Genomic DNA, 17,020 nt, shown 5'->3' with positions numbered 1-17,020 from the left:
TCTCATCTTCAGATCCATCCTGGATGTTTCTGGTATCTATAAAGCGTTGCAGTGTATAAGGAAGAATCTTAGTTTATCTAGACGTGAATTTCAACATAGAGCTGCAGGGAGGTTGCACAGTGGCAGCGTTTCTCGAGATAAATATGTTTTGGCTACTCATCCAAACCATGATAAATATTGCAAACGGGCTGAATGAAAGCTGTATAGCAGTTACTATTGTAAGGTTGATTAAGTGAAGGGATTCTGGGTGTCTACTGGAGTGTTACTGGCTACTGGCTGTGTAAAACACCCTGGTAGCTGTGAAACCCTGCCCTATGGATGTTTCTTGACACTAAAGTAAGTAGACTGAACCATGAACAGGGATAGGTCAACACAACATAAGGTGAAGTCTCCAGTTCTTCCAGTGGTTACATGATGTATTTATTTTTTGTTTTATATAATGCAGTTCAATAAGGACGTTCAATGAACGGTTTGAAATGTCGAGTTTGCCCGTGCCGAGCAACAGGTACAAACAAACATTTTTAACGAGTATAGCCAATAGGGCAGTGAGGACTGTCAGTCTCAAGTCTAGAGACAGAAAACCAGTTCAGGGATAAAGGAGGAGGCACCATCAGCACAGCACTCTTTGAGCTACAGGTCAGTCCTCCATTACAGTTTCGGAGGACAGGGGAGCAGAGCTGCCGTCAGTGAATTTCTATTGCTCTGTGTCATTGTAGCTATAACTTGTAATCTTAACTTGTTGTATCCTAGCTTAAATTGTATTTTAGTGGTATTATTTGCACTGACTGTAAACTACAGTGTATTTAAATATTAAGCTTACAATGTAACCCTTTACTGCCCAGAAGCACCTGTAAGTCGCCTTGGATAAAGGTGTCCACCAAATAAATAAATAAATAAATAAATGAAACCAGCAAACTTACCAAGCTCTCTCTTATCCTCCAGCATCGTGTCCACAAGCTTGTCCTCACCTTCCGATCCATCCTCGATGCTTCTTGCATCTGAAAAGGATTACAATGTATAAAGGAGAATATGAGTTTATCTAGAAGTGAATTTCAACACAGAGCTGAAGCGAGGTTGCACAATGAAGACAGTTCTCTGTTGGCTAACTGCTTTCTATAATACAGCATACTAGTCAACAGTCCAAACCATGACAAATGTAGCAAATGTTTTTCAATTCAATCTCCTTTGCTTGTTATATTTAAACCAAAACAATCTAATTCTTTTCAAGGAGACGTTTTTTGTGTTATTATTTATTCATCAGAGATACATTGAATATCACTTTCCAAGTGATACCAAGGTTTAGACCCATAGCAGTAGAACGAAACACACAGACAAGACAGTGAGACACCAAATGCAAGTCCTCGAGAAGGCATTACCTGAAGCGATGAGCAGAACAGCTGCAGACAGGACCAGTATGTAGAGAGTCTTCATTGTGGCTGTTAGCAGAAGGTTCAGTATTATTACCCTTGCACTGCTGGGTATTTATCTTGTTCTCCATTCAAATCCATCTGCGTCACACTGGTATTGTTTCAGTAGTTGCCCATTTGTTTGATCAGATCACCACAGGTGAAATTCTTGTAGGCTGGATCGGCTCCTCAGCAAGTGATGAATGAGCCTCATCATATCAAATTGTATAGCCAAATAAGCAGTACCATCACACAGTCAAAGAAATAGGCTTTATAGTTTGGCTCCTGGCCTTGCATAAAGAAGGCAAAACTATCCTGCAGAATGCCTCTAGAACTCGCATTTGAAAGTCCAAAAATCAACCAATATGTTCTTATTTTCTGCTAAGAAGAAATAACATTTTTAAATCAACACAAAACTCTTACAGAGTAATGCGCTATTTTATTGTCATTTTAACAATTAGTTTGTGACTGATTAGAGTGAGATTGTGTGGGGATGATAACAATGTTCATTACGTCTTCTAATTCTGCAACTTTTCCACATAATGCCTGTTGATGCAGAATCTGGTGTAAGGAAATGGGTATTTCTGCATTTTTTTCTTTAATTTTCTCCAGCACTCTGCTGCTAGCCAATCCACTCTTCTGTTCAGTCATGGTGCACCCTCTGTTGTAATCCCACCACACTTAGTTTCTTCCAAGGTAATGCTGCACTTTCCATGGCTTCTTGAAGTTCAAAAAGTCCTTTCCTTTCGTTCAGACATAGCTTCTTTAAATGCGCTGCTTTGTACATAGTATCATAGTGACATTGTATGGCGGTATAATCTTTCATAGCTGTGAAACAGCAAATCTGACATGTTTGCCTTGTCATCAGAATTATTCAGTGAAAATATAATCATCTGGCTAACGACTTTGGAATCTTCTGTGTTCCGCCTCCACCTTTCGCTTCCGTGACGATATTCCGTGACTGCTCGGATATATTGTGAAAAGTGTTGAAGGGAAGTAATGTTGAAACTTTACAATGCATTAGTAAGACCTCATCTAGAATATTGTGTTCAGTTCTGGTCACCTTGATACAAAAAGGATATTGCTGCTCTAGAAAGAGTGCAAAGAAGAGCAACCAGAATTATCCCGGGTTTAAAAGGCATGTCGTATGCAGACAGACTAAAATAATTGAATCTATTCAGTCTTGAACAAAGAAGACTACGCGGTGATCAGATTCAAGCATTCAAAATTCTAAAAGATACTGACAATGTCGACCCAGGAGACTTTTTCGACCTGAAAAAAGAAACAATGACCAGGGGTCACAAATGGAGATTAGATAAAGGGGCATTCAGAACAGAAAATAGGAGGCACTTTTTTACACAGAGAATTGTGAGGGTCTGGAACCAACTCCCCAGTAATGTTGTTGAAGCTGACACCCTGGGATCCTTCAAGAAGCTGCTTGATGAGATTCTGGGATCAATAAGCTACTAACAACCAAACGAGCAAGATGGGCCGAATGGCCTCCTTGCGTTTGTAAACTTTCTTATGTTCATATGTTCGTAAATGAGGCTCTTAATGTAAAGTGTCACCAGACCCTGCAGCACTTTGGAGATCTCTCATCTGGCCCAACCTTGCTTGGGTTCTAAGATCCGCTCCTAGTAACACTGCAAGATGTATCGCCTGCTTGTTGGAAGGCAGAGGCGTACTGTTTCATGTGTCAATGCTGTTGCTGCAGTGCTCTGGCAACCAAATATCCCTGTTTACATACGCACACAGGAATACTGGAACACCTTCAATGTCTTTTTATTTTCCTAGAAAGTTTAAACTTTCTCTTCTTGTTAAATATCTACCTTCTATTCAAATTTCCCCAAGAGCACAAGTTGTCTCATAAATGAAGTTGCGTGTGAATTAGCAATAAGACCAAAGCTTTTCATTATTATCCAACTGATAGATATAACAGGTGGTTAGTTACCCAGCTGCCAAAATCAGCAACATTTTAATAAGTAAAGCTGACACCACACAGGAGAGTTTTGCATTTATTACAGAGGTCAAGAGCACACATACACCCAGCACACCTCACAATGAAGGACCAAAAATATTGTTCCATTCCAGTGACCTTTATTAAGAAACAATTTAGCAGCACACCAGTAATATCATAAAGGCAGCACTAGTTTCAATGAGGAGTCAGTTTACAAGATTGAGGTTTACTATTATATATTTGCAAGTGTTAATTTAAGAGTGAGATAGAGTTGAGTTTTGTGTTATCTATGTACAGGGGTGAAATTCTCAACAAAAAAGTGCAGGTACTCATCTGTGTAGCCAGGTGTAAACATTTAAAAAAAGGAGACAATCTGAGTGCCAATAAATACATATTTCTAAAATGTATAGATATTGGTGCACAATACATTTGTGAATACAAAATAAGCCTTAAAAAATAACTGATAGCATATAACCAATTCATCAAAGCTGAAAATACTGAAAGCTTTGTACCCTCTGCGTGTATCACTCAGCCATGTACTGTAATATAACGCTTAAGTTAAACTTTAAATGACACTGTATTGAGAACTATTACACTGTGCAGTAACTGCTGTATAGAGAGAATCTGATTTCAAGATATTCTAAAATAGGAGTGCTATTATATAAATAAATAAAAACTGGGCTATAAAAAAAAGTCATAGAAAAAGGTCTAAGTCAAGCAATGCACAATCGGGGCTGAAATACACGTCTCATCTTTAATGTAACAGGCACTACTCTAAAAATTAAAACATGTATCTGTCATTTCTTTTTTTTTTTTACTTATTGAAAGTATATATTCTTTGTGCTGTTCTGTTGTGTTGCTGTCAAGATTAATTACCATTAATTTATTCCAGAAAGGGCTGAACAAGAGGACATGTGATTAAATGATGTCAGTGTTACACATACTGTACATTCGGTTGGAGAAGTGAAATGAAGATTGGCAGTCATCGAATGCTTTCAGATATACAAACGCAAATATGTTTGTATATATTTCACACTCATAAAGAAAAAGTTCCAGCTAGACCAGTATCGTACGATGAATTACTAACTGCCATTTATTTTTCTCTCGCGGAATGGTCAGTCAACTTCTGAATCATAAACCAGTTGGATTTATAAAGAGTTTAGCACAACACAACTTTACGTAGCCAGCGTGGACACAAGCATGACTTGAGTTTTTATCTTCATGGGAGTAACATTAAAAAAAAACTCAGTAACGTATGTAGAGGTTTCATTCTGCTAAGAACAATTATTTTACTAAAGGCTTTACCGAGAATAGAGAATGCTGTGCAATATTTTGACATGCTTCACGGTGAAACTTTATTTATAATGGGGGTTATAAGGATTTACTAATATAAGACATTAAGCATTGCTCTTTGCAGTTAAAAAATGTTTTTTTTTGTTTAAAATTATGTTTTTATTCATTTCAAAAACAATACTAAATATATATATATATATATATATATATATATATATATATATATATATATATATATATATATATATACATAAGAGTTACTAACAGTACGTGTAACATCATTCCATCACATGTCCTCTTGTTCAGCCCTTTCTGGAATAAATTAATGGTAATTAATCTTGACAGCAACACAACAGAACAGCACAAAGAATATATCGTTTTAATAAGTAAAAAAAAGAAATGACAGATACATGTTTTAATTTTTAGAGTAGTGCCTGTTACATTAAAGATGAGACGTGTATTTCAGCCCCGATTGTGCATTGCTTGACTTAGACCTTTTTCTATGACTTTTTTTTATAGCACAGTTTTTATTTATTTATATAATAGCACTCCTATTTTAGAATATCTTGAAATCAGATTCTCTCTATACAGCAGTTACTGCACAGTGTAATAGTTCTCAATACAGTGTCATTTAAAGTTTAACTTAAGCGTTATATTACAGTACATGGCTGAGTGATACACGCAGAGGGTACAAAGCTTTCAGTATTTTCAGCTTTGATGAATTGGTTATATGCTATCAGTTATTTTTTAAGGCTTATTTTGTATTCACAAATGTATTGTGCACCAATATCTATACATTTTAGAAATATGTATTTATTGGCACTCAGATTGTCTCCTTTTTTTAAATGTTTACACCTGGCTACACAGATGAGTACCTGCACTTTTTTGTTGAGAATTTCACCCCTGTACATAGATAACACAAAACTCAACTCTATCTCACTCTTTATTTAACACCTGTAAATATATAATAGTAAACCTCAATCTTGTAAACTGACTCTTCATTGAAACTAGTGCTGCCTTTATGATATTACTGGTGTGCTGCTAAATTGTTTCTTAATAAAGGTCACTGGAATGGAACAATATTTTTGGTCCTTCATTGTGAGGTGTGCTGGGTGTATGTGTGCTCTTAACCACTGTAATAAATGCAAAACTCCCCTGTGTGGCGTCGGCTTTACTTATTAAAATGTTGCTGATTTTGGCAGCTGGGTAACTAACCACCTGTTATATCTATCAGTTGGATAATAATGAAAAGCTTTGGTCTTATTGCTAATTCACACGCAACTTCATTTATGAGACAACTTGTGCTCTTGAGGAAATTTGAATAGAAGGTAGATATTTAACAAGAAGAGAAAGTTTAAACTTTCCAGAAAATTAAAAAAAAGACAATGAAGGTGTTCCAGTATTCCTGTGTGCGTATGTAAACAGGGATATTTGGTTGCCAGAGCACTGCAGCAACAGCATTGACACATGAAACAGTACGCCTCTGCCTTCCAACAAGCAGGCGATACATCTTGCAGTGTTACTAGGAGCGGATCTTAGAACCCAGACAAGGTTGGGCTAGATGAGAGATCTCCAAAGTGCTGCAGGGTCTGGTAACACTTTATGTGGAAGTGGGAAAGTTCAAAAAGTCCTCATTATGTGGAAAAGTTGCAGAATTAGAGCACATAATTATTATTTATTTATTTCTTAGCAGACGCCCTTATCCAGGGCAACTTACAATTGTTACAAGATATCACATTATTTTTACATACAATTACATTATTTTTTACACATTATTTTTACATACAATTACCCATTTATACAGTTGGGTTTTTACTGGAGCAATCTAAGTAAAGTACCTTGCTCAAGGGTACAGCAGCAGTGTCCCCCACCTCGGATTGAACCCACGACCGTACGGTAATGGGCAGTGTCCTGACAGAAGTCATAAAAAGGTACATTTCAAAGTGGTACTGTTTAATATTTCGCGTCTTCACGGCTTGTCAGTATTTTTTTTCAGTGCTGTTAAAAACGTTACATTTTGGAATATAAGTTAAATAGTGAGACTTAGCATTTTTTTTTTTTTTTTACTGTTTGAGATTTCCATTGAAAGTAAAATACTCTTCTATTTCTTCCATTATATTACATTTGAGATATTGAGCCAGTGTTCTAGGAAAGCTCTTTCTGGTTAATGTGGTTTGTGTAAAGTAGTATATATGAGTATATTGGCCAGGGGTACAATTTATATAGACATTTTCACCTACGTTATGATGTATACACACACACACACACACACACACACACACACACACACACACACACACACACACACACACACACACACACACATATATATATATATATATATATATATATATATATATATATATATATAAATACTTTAATCTAATATATGATGCAACACTTTAGCTAAACAGTAATTGTACTTACCTTAATTACATTGGAATTACAGTAGCAATGCTTACTCAATATTTGCTATTGTTATGTTGCTATGCAATATATATCTATATATATATTTATCTATATCTATCTATCTATCTATCTATCTATCTATCTATCTATCTATCTATATATATATATATATATATATATATATATATATATATATATATATATATATATATATATAATGCATTCATAAAAAAAACGATAAATATAAAATACTACATCCAGTTTAATTCATATTGGCCAACCCTTTACTTGAACGAATTACAATTAACAGCAAAAGAGAGTTAATATAAATATGAAGATAGTAACATGGGTTATTCATAAATGCAAGTGTTAGTCAGATAAGCTGATGCCTTATACTGTATGTTTTAAGTGTATAATTCATTAAAGGAATGAAAACATTTTTTTTTTAAATGGTTGTAATTAGCTTTTTCTCTCTGTCCGTAGAAAACTATTTGTCAAAATGCAAATAGCACAGGCTCGCTTATTGCTTCTCACTCTTAGATATAAAGCCGGGGATCTGCATATTCGAATGGAGATGGTAAATGGTTTCATTCAATAGGCGCAATAAATAGTAGTTTGGATAGTAAGGGTTGTATTGTTAAATGAGCTGCAGCTTTCTGAGTACTGTTGACAAAGGTGTGTTTCCTAGATAGCTGCTTTGTATCACCTGTGGGGATCAGATAAAAACAATTGGCAACAGCCCTTTATCTAAAATGATACCAGAATGACTCGGAGGCTATTTGAATAGAGAGAAAGATAAATGCTGCACCGTCAGTGAAGCAGCTAGAATGAAGAGGCTCTGCCGACTTGTCCTGTCTGCAGAAATGATATTTGTTAACAAGGCTATGCAAATGAAGGTATGTTCACTTTATTTTTACTTGTGTGTAGAAATAGGCTCTAAAGGATCCGCACATTTCAACAGCAACTCTTTTTGTAAAAATGTTCAACTGTGTTCTCTGGTCCTGGTCTGTGTTGCATATTTAGTATCGATTTTTAGTCAGTGATATGCAATGGAATCTGATTACATGAACTCTACAGCTGTGGCCAAAAGTTTTGCATCACCTAGAATTTTAAGTTTAAGACATAATAATTTTTTTTTTTTAAACTACAAAAAATTCTATGTGAACATCATTTAGATATTTTATTTAACATCATGTGATCAAAGAAACTTCTAAATGATATCGCAAAAGTCTACAGGAAGCCATAATAGTGGTACAGCATTTCATGATTTTGAAATGTCACATTTCTCAATTGGTGTCAGTTTTTTGTTAAGTATAAGAAATCTACAAAGCGGTATGTGATTCAATTTGTTAGCGTAACATTATTCAGCAGGTTTCATTCGACTTTATGAAGCAAAATCAGTTAATTCAGTAACACTTTATATTAAGGTGCTGCTTATTAATGTTTTAAAATATTTAATATATGCTTAATAACTATAGATGGTTTATAACCATGCAATCGCCATAGACGGAATTACGTTTAAACAACCCGAAGTACAATAGGTGGCTAAAAACTCTCCCCTTTATAAAAGGGGACAGTTTTTTAGGGACCCCATAAAGAGACTCTTTGAGCATGTGCCTCAGCAATGTGACTAAGATGTCAACTTCCAAACAAGACTGCTGTAGCAGAGCAGAGACTGTGTGTGTGTGTGTGTATGTGTGTGTGTGTGTGTGAAGGTGTGTGAGGGTGTATGTATGTGAGGGTGTCTGTGTGTGTTTGTGTGTGTGTATGATGGTGCCTGTGTGCGTGTCTGTGTGTGTGTGTCTGTGTGTGTTTGTATGATTCTGTGTGTGTGTGTGTGTCTGTGTGTGTGTGTGAGGGTATCTGTGTGTGCGTGCCTGTGTGTGAGGGTGTCGGTGTGTGTGTTTCTGTGTGTGTGTATGTATGTGAGGGTGTCTGTGTGCGTATCTGTGTGCGTATCTGTGTGTGTTTGTATGTGTGTGTGTGTGTGTGTGTGTGTGTGTGAGAGAGAGAGAGAGAGAGAGAGAGAGAGAGAGAGATCTATTTAATCCACATTATCCAGAATGACATGAAATCCACTAACTCTCTGACTGAATGACTGGAAGCTGAGTGAAAGTGAGTTTAGAACAGAAGGCAGGAAGCACTGTTTTACACAGTGGGTTAACATGCATGGAATAGCCTACCAGGTGAAGTAGTAGGATCTAAAACACTGGGAACGTTTAACAACAATACTGGATTAAGTGCTTTTAATGAGATCTCCCCAGTAAGGGAGAATGGTGTGCTACCAAGGGACGAGCCTTGATGGGCTGAACGGCCTTTTCTCGTTCCCAAACTTTTCTTGTGTTCTTATGTTCTAATCTCAAGCACTGCCTGTAGCAGCAACTACAAATAAACTGTTAGCGGCCAAATTACATTTCTGGCGGGCCGGATGCGCTGTATTTGTCTCATAACATCTGTCATAATCCTCCACTAGATGGCGCTGCGCACAGCGGGGTGCAGGCATGCTTGATGAAGATGTAGAGGACGCTGTCTGGCGAATTCCAGCCGTGAGTCTGATGCATGGCCGGCGAGCAAACCCAGCCATTCTGCTCTGGTAAGAAGCGGGTAACACGGGGGCTGCCACTGCACTTGTGGGGCCTGCTGCTTATTTAAATCTTTGCTCTTGCTGTCGAGGGGGAAAAGATCCATTGAGCAATAGCAAGGAGTTTAGTAGGGGTTAAGAAGGCAATAAACACCCCACGCCTAGTTCATCATCATTCTTAGAAAATGTAGCGTTGCTCTTGGTACAGAGTTGGGGATGCAGTCAGGCAATTTGATTTCATACAAATATTATAGTTATGGATGATATGTATGATGGATTACCATTTTAATTATCCACTATAGCCAAGTCAATTTCTGCTTGGGATCATAACATACATAACTCCTCTAATTACGCAGACAATGGAATTAATAGTTCCATTTAGAACGCTTTTAGAACCCAAGCATAAGCGAGGTTCCAAAGAACGACCGAAGGGAACCACGTTCTAAATAGAAGGCACACGATCCGTTACTTCTGGAGTGTACAGAACAACGCCTACTTAACCCTGAGCATTGACCCGCCTAAATAAACCGAGCTGCCCGCATCACACTGCAGCTCTGAAACCACAGCAGGTCTGCTCAGTGGAAACAGTAGCCTGAGCCTGGTTTGGTCTTTGCTCGTTTTAATGTAGCCTTCAGTCACGCTATGGAGCTCTTACCAGCCATGCTGTTGGCCTTCGCTATGCACCGTAAGTGTTTCTATTTTATTTGAATAATTATCAGCGTTGATTTTATAATGTAGAAATTGTTATATTAATGAGTTTGTAATGAAAAATGACAGCGGCGGGTTTAATACACTGTCTACAGATATTTCTCCGCGTTCATTTTCGGTTCATTTTCCTCCGTTCATAAAACTAGTTTATATACAGGCTTCGCGTGCCAATGAGATGTAAGGAAAATATGTCTTATTTGTGTTTTAACGACCCCGAGTGCAGATGCGTTGATAATTATAAATAAACTCAACGACAAACGTGTCTTATTTAATGTCTTCAATGTGTTTGTACGATATTACAGAATATGACAGATTACTCACAATTCTATAAGATGTTAACTTTCTGTTGTTCAGTGTATGGGAAATATTATTATTATCGTTTTATTATTATTTATTGCATTTATGTAGCGCTTTTTATACAAAAGTCTTGCAAAGCACAGTACAGTACATAGAAGGAAAAAAGAACACACCACAATACATTTGGATAGCGTGTCACACATACAACTGCCACAGTCAGACCATTTATATAATATATTTAAATAACAGTATACACATACTAATACAAAAGCAGCAATTTTAAAGTTACATTAAAACCCACTAAGATAAGAAAGCCATTTTATAAAAGTGTGTTTTTTGTCTTGATGTGAAAACTGTAACGGTCCCAGCTTCCCTGACAAACGAAGGCAGAGCATTCCATAATTTAGGAGCTCTACAAGAAAAAGCCCTGCCTCCTCCCGTGTTGCTTTTGCTGACCCTAGGAATAACCAGCAGCCCCGCATCCTGTGATCTCAGAGTGTGGTTTGGAAGATACCGGGTCAGTAACTCCTGCAAATAACTAGGTGCTAATCCATTCAGGGCCTTGTAGGTTAACAGCAAAATCTTAAAATCAATTCTATACTGCACAGGGAGCCAGTGTAAAGAGGCCAAAACAGGGGTAACATGTTCACTTTAATGAAAAGGGGTCACATTCACTAAGTTTTTATTACAGTTCTTATGACTGTGCTTGTCTGTAAAAAAGAATATTGCCTTATAGAAAGTGACTGTATTTCTCATGAGTCCGTTTATCCAACGGCAGGTGCTTTTCTCAAGGAGTCTGAAATCGTGCTTTTTGTTTTTTGTAGTTAATCATATCAAGCAGCATGATTGACATTTTCCTGTCAAATCTTCTTCACGGATACCAGTAGCTATGCAAGCGGGAGCATGATTAGTGCGCAACAGCGAGCACAAGTTAGCATTACATAGAATAACATAGACATCAATGAGCTTGTGTTGCCCCGGATTCACAATGCAGCCTGCGGCGCGTCGCCTGTAGGTTTAAGGAGGGGGAACGGGCTTGTTTGCTGATTATAACAGTTATATGACCTGTTAATAAGTTAACAAACACATATTTGAGAAGCGTGATTCATTCTGAATAGAAGATTGTTGTTTTTAAATATATTAATGTTGTTGAAGCTGACACCCTGGGATCCTTCAAGAAGCTGCTTGATGAGATTCTGGGATCAATAAGCTACTAACAACCAAACGAGCAAGATGGGCTGAATGGGGCCTCCTCTCGTTTGTAAACTTTCTTATGTTCATATGTTCTTATATTCTAAACCGGGAATATAATATGAAGCCGTTGTGGGTTACTTAGATTTTCAGTGTTTTCCTGCCGACTTTTCTACTCTCCTTTAAAATGCAATTAATATCTGTTAAGCCTTTCGTGTATCTCAATCACAGCTGAGACGTGTTAATAGTAAAATTGATTTAATGTACAGGCTTATAAAACAATGTTGGGCTTTTAAATCGTAAATCTTACTTTTTCATTTCAAAGCAAAAGCGACTCCTCTTCATTAATGTAAACATAGTCACGCTGCAGAATGATTGTAATAAAGTGCGTCCAGCGTAAAATACTTTATTTTTCATTATAGCTTTCATAAAGATTAGTCGCTTATTAACATGTCGCGATCTCGTTTGTACGTTCTGCTTTTTAATAAAAAAAAAGGCTTGGCCAATTCAAAAACCAATTTAGATGTTTCACAGAAAAAAAAACGGTAAATGAAATCAATTGACACTATTAACACGTGTGTCAGTGTGTGATTGAGATACAGGAAAGGCTGAACAGGTATCAATTGAATTATTAAAACAGAGTAGAAAAGTCGGGGTAAAGCATCTAAAGCATCCACAGCCCAAGAGGGGGGAGGCCGAATGTCCACAGCCCAAGAGGGAGGAGCCAGTGCGTCCACTGCCCAAGAGGGAGAAGTCGGTGCGTCCACAGCCCAAGAAGGGGAAGGCCGAAGATCCACAGCCCAGGTACCTGCCAGCAGAGGGAGAGTTCCTGCTGGTTCCACCTCCACCGCCCTGGGAGGACTGTGTGTCACTCCTGCCTCCGCCAGCAGAGGGAGAGTTCCTGCTGGTTCCACCTCCACCACTGTGGGAGGATTGTGAGTCGCTCCCGCCTCTGCCAGCAGAGGGAGAGTTCCTGCTGGTGCCACCTCCTCCTCCATGGGAGGACAACTTGTCGCTCCCACCACCACCACCAGCAGAGGGAGCATGCCTGCTGGTTCCGCTTCCACCACCGCCAGCAGAGGGAACATGCCTGCTGGTTTCCCGGCTGCAGCCAGAAGGGGAGGAGCCCCTGCCGCCTTTGCTGCCAGAAGGGGAGGAGCCGCCTTCGCTGCCAGAAGGGGAGGAGCCGCCTTCGCTGCCAGAAGGGGAGGAGCCGCCTTCGCTGCCAGAAGGGGAGGAGCCGCCTTCGCTGCCAGAAGGAGAGGAGCCGCCTTCGCTGCCAGAAGGGGAGGAGCCGCCTTCGCTGCCAGAAGGGGAGGAGCCCCTGCCGCCTTCGCAGCCTGAAGGGGAGGAGCCCCTGCCGCCTTCGCAGCCTGAAGGGGAGGAGCCCCTGCCGCCTTCGCAGCCTGAAGGGGAGGAGCCCCTGCCGCCTTGGCCGCCAGAAGGGGAAGAGCCCCTGCCGCCTTGGCCGCTAGAAGAGGAGGAGCCCCTGCCGCCTTTACCATCAAGAGGAGAGGAGCAGGAGCTACCTCTACCTCCACCACCATTGGGAGAAGTGGAGCTCCTGCTGCCGCCTTCATGGCCAGGGGCTCCCCTCCCGCCGTCGGCATCGCCTGGGGTTGCCTGTGTCTCCCTTGCTTCTCCTAGGGTTGCTGCTGGTCCTGTGTCGCCCCCCGAGGGTCCACTGCTGCTGCCGTCGCCCCCCGAGGGTCCGCTGCTGCTGCCGTCGCCCCCCGAGGGTCCGCTGCTGCTGCCATCGCCTCCCGAGGGTCTGCTGCTGCTGCCGTCGCCCCCGAGGGTCCGCTGCTGCTGCCGTCGCCTCCTGAGGGTCCGCTGCTGCTGCCGTCGCCTCCCGAGGGTCCGCTGCTGCTGCCGTCGCCTCCCGAGGGTCCGCTGCTGCTGCTGTCGCCTCCCGAGGGTCTGCTGCTGCTGCCGTCGCCTGGGGTCGCCAGGGATCCTGCTTCACCTGGGGTCGTCGGGTCCTGCTTCGCCTGGGGTCGTCGAGGGTCCTGCTTCACCTGGGGTGGTCGAGGGTCCTGCTTCGCCTGGGGTCGTTGAGGGTCCTGCTTCGCCTGGGGTCGTCGAGGGTCCTGCTTCGCCTGGGGTCGTCGAGGGTCCTGCTTCGCCAGGGGTCGTCGAGGGTCCTGCTTCTCCTGGGGTCGCCAGGGATCCTGCTCCGCCTGGGGTCACTACACTATGGCCGGAGCCCCACGGAGGGGAACTGACGGCCATGAAGAAAGAGGGAGAGGTCAGGAGACCAGCTCCCCCAGCCGCACTTTCACGGCAGGAGATCGTGGGGCTCCGACCACACAGAGGGGAACTGCTGGCCATGAAGAGGAGGGGGAAGGTCAGGAGACCAGCTCCCCCAGCTGCACTTTCGCGGCAGGATAGAGTGTGGCGGGAGCTGCCGGCCACGAAGAATTGGGGGGTGCCAGAGATTCCACCGTGGCCACCCCCCAGAAGCAACTTGCTTCCCCCTCTTCCGGGACTTTGAGACTGAGGGGGGAGGTGGCCATTGGGGCCATGTGTGCGTTGCACAAGGGGGGGGGGGGGGGGTATGTAACAGGGCGAGCAGCCCTGTACATTGTTTTGTTTATTTTTAGAACGGAGTCCCCTCCGCCCCTGTGCAGATTATTGTTTTTTGTTTATTATGATTTATTGTATTTATGTCGGCGAGCGCCGTATGTTTTATTGTTTGTATTTTGACGGCGTAGCCGATTTGTTTTGTTTAGTGTGGATGGGTAGCCCCATCCACAACATAATTAAAACTCGTGCAGAAGGTGGCCATCTCCCGAATTAATTAGGTGATTTAATTTGTTGCTAATCGGGAGATGGTCACCTGTTATAAAAAGCCTGCAGCTCTCCAGCTCGGGGTGGGTGTTGTAGGAGCGGAGAGAGCGAGAGCGGAGCCGAGCGGAGCGATCGTGTGAAAACGAAACTAAATTAAATTATAACATACAGGAACAGTGACAGCGACTGCCCAGCCTGACCTGTATGGTTTATTTATTATTTATTGTGGATTTTGTGTTCGAGATTTGTTTTTGTTTACTCTTTTATTTTGCTCTGTGAGCGCCAGTGTTTTTGTTTAAATATTTTATTTATTTTTGTTTGTTAATAAAAACGGCGGCGCAAGCCTTTTTGAACTGCAGTACTTCCCCGGTGTCAGTTTTATTTTCCCTTCCTGCTTCTGCCTGACGTCACCACTCATCATTCCTGTCACATGCAGGTATATTGTGTGTGTCTCTATAGAGCCTGCAGTTCTCATATCTGCAGGTATATTGTGTGTGTCTCTATAGAGCCTGCAGTTCTCATATCTGCAGGTATATTGTGTGTGTCTCTATAGAGCCTGCAGTTCTCATATCTGCAGGTATATTGTGTGTGTCTCTATAGAGCCTGCAGTTCTCATATCTGCAGGTATATTGTGTGTGTCTCTATAGAGCCTGCAGTTCTCATATCTGCAGGTATATTGTGTGTGTGTCTCTATAGAGCCTGTAGTTCTCGTATCTGCAGGTATATTGTGTGTGTCTCTATAGAGCCTGCAGTTCTCATATCTGCAGGTATATTGTCTGTGTCTCTATAGTTCTCATGTCTGTGGGTATATTGTGTGTGTCTCTGTAGAGCGATGCCTGGTTCACTACAGTGTCCTGGGGGGCTGTGGTATTGTGCTGGTCTGTGTCCTCATCGGCAGTCTTGCCTGGGCTCGTTCCTGGAGAAAGGAAGGTATTATATACTTCTTCATGTTCATTGTACTAGTATATATATATATATATATATATATATATATATATATATATATATATATATATATATATATATATATATATATATATATAGTATAATCGATGTATTGTTGAGTTACTTGTATGGCTCCCACCATGAGCTCTCTTTATAATGATGCTCTTTGCTTCACTTGTTTTTCTAGCTCGGCCACAGAGCACTCAGACCAGCAGACCCGAGGACTGTGAGGTAAACTGAGCACAAACAATATGGATAGCAGGACACACCCCTGTGCTGTCACATACAAAATGTTGTTTTTAATAGAAAAAATAAAAGCTTTTTTTAAAGCTTTATTTCTGATAGATAGATAGATAGATAGATAGATAGATAGATAGATAGATAGATAGATAGATAGATAGATAGATAGATAGATAGATAGATAGAGAGATTAGGAATTAAACATGCTTTGATGAACATTTTTGCAACACTTTTTTTCTTTTTCTGTGGGTCTAAAGTATTTATTTTAAACAATTCAAATAAACACTTAAAATGATATTGTAATGTGATTACGAGTTACTCACCATGAGCCAGTCACGATATAAAACACAGCTGTGGTCAAAGGGTTTGCATCAACTACAATATTAGGAATGAGACATCATTAAAAAAAAAACTATATGAACATAATTTATATATTTGATTTAACATTGTGCAATCAAATAAACTACTAAATTATATCGCAAAAGTCTACAGGAAGCCATAATAATAGTACAGTATGTATTACATACTAATTTCGAAATATCCCATAATTTGTCTGTTTTTCGTGGAGTAGAAATTACAAAGAGGTGTGTAATTTAATATATTAACGTAACATTAGTCAGCAGGTTTCATTCGAGTTTATGAATCAAACCGAGTTAATTCTATACGGTGATGCAACACTTTTGGCTCTAGCTGTACGTGTGTGTGTCTATATATATATATATATATATATATATATATATATATATATATATATATATATATATATATATATATATATCGGCGCTCTTTCGTTTTCAGCAGAGAGCCCAGGAGGATCCTGTCACCTACGCGCGTTTGGAATTCACACACCAGAAAAAACCGCGAAGAGGCCGGCATAACAAGCGATATTCCAGATGAACAATTCTGTCCTGGAGAAACAGCACCGCAGCAAACTACACGAGGGGGCGGGGCTAAATAACATGCATTCCATAGAAGACCAAGCTAAACATTTCAAATATAAATATAAATAAACTTTTATTTATGATTTAGCTGCATCTGATTACATCGGATAGAATATTATATTAAACCATTTTCTAAATATGACGTAATGTTATTTTATAAGTCATCGTACCAGTGCTTTCATCCACATCAAGTGGACTAAAATTCGGACTAGAAAACTGCCGACATTTCTGCATAGGCACAGACAAGTTTCATTAATGGACC

The sequence above is a fragment of the Acipenser ruthenus genome, chromosome 32, assembly GCF_902713425.1.
Source record: "Acipenser ruthenus chromosome 32, fAciRut3.2 maternal haplotype, whole genome shotgun sequence".
NCBI classification, from domain to species: Eukaryota; Metazoa; Chordata; class Actinopteri; order Acipenseriformes; family Acipenseridae; genus Acipenser; species Acipenser ruthenus.
The sequence above is the reverse complement of the archived record's forward strand: the minus strand, read 5'-3'. Positions refer to the sequence as shown.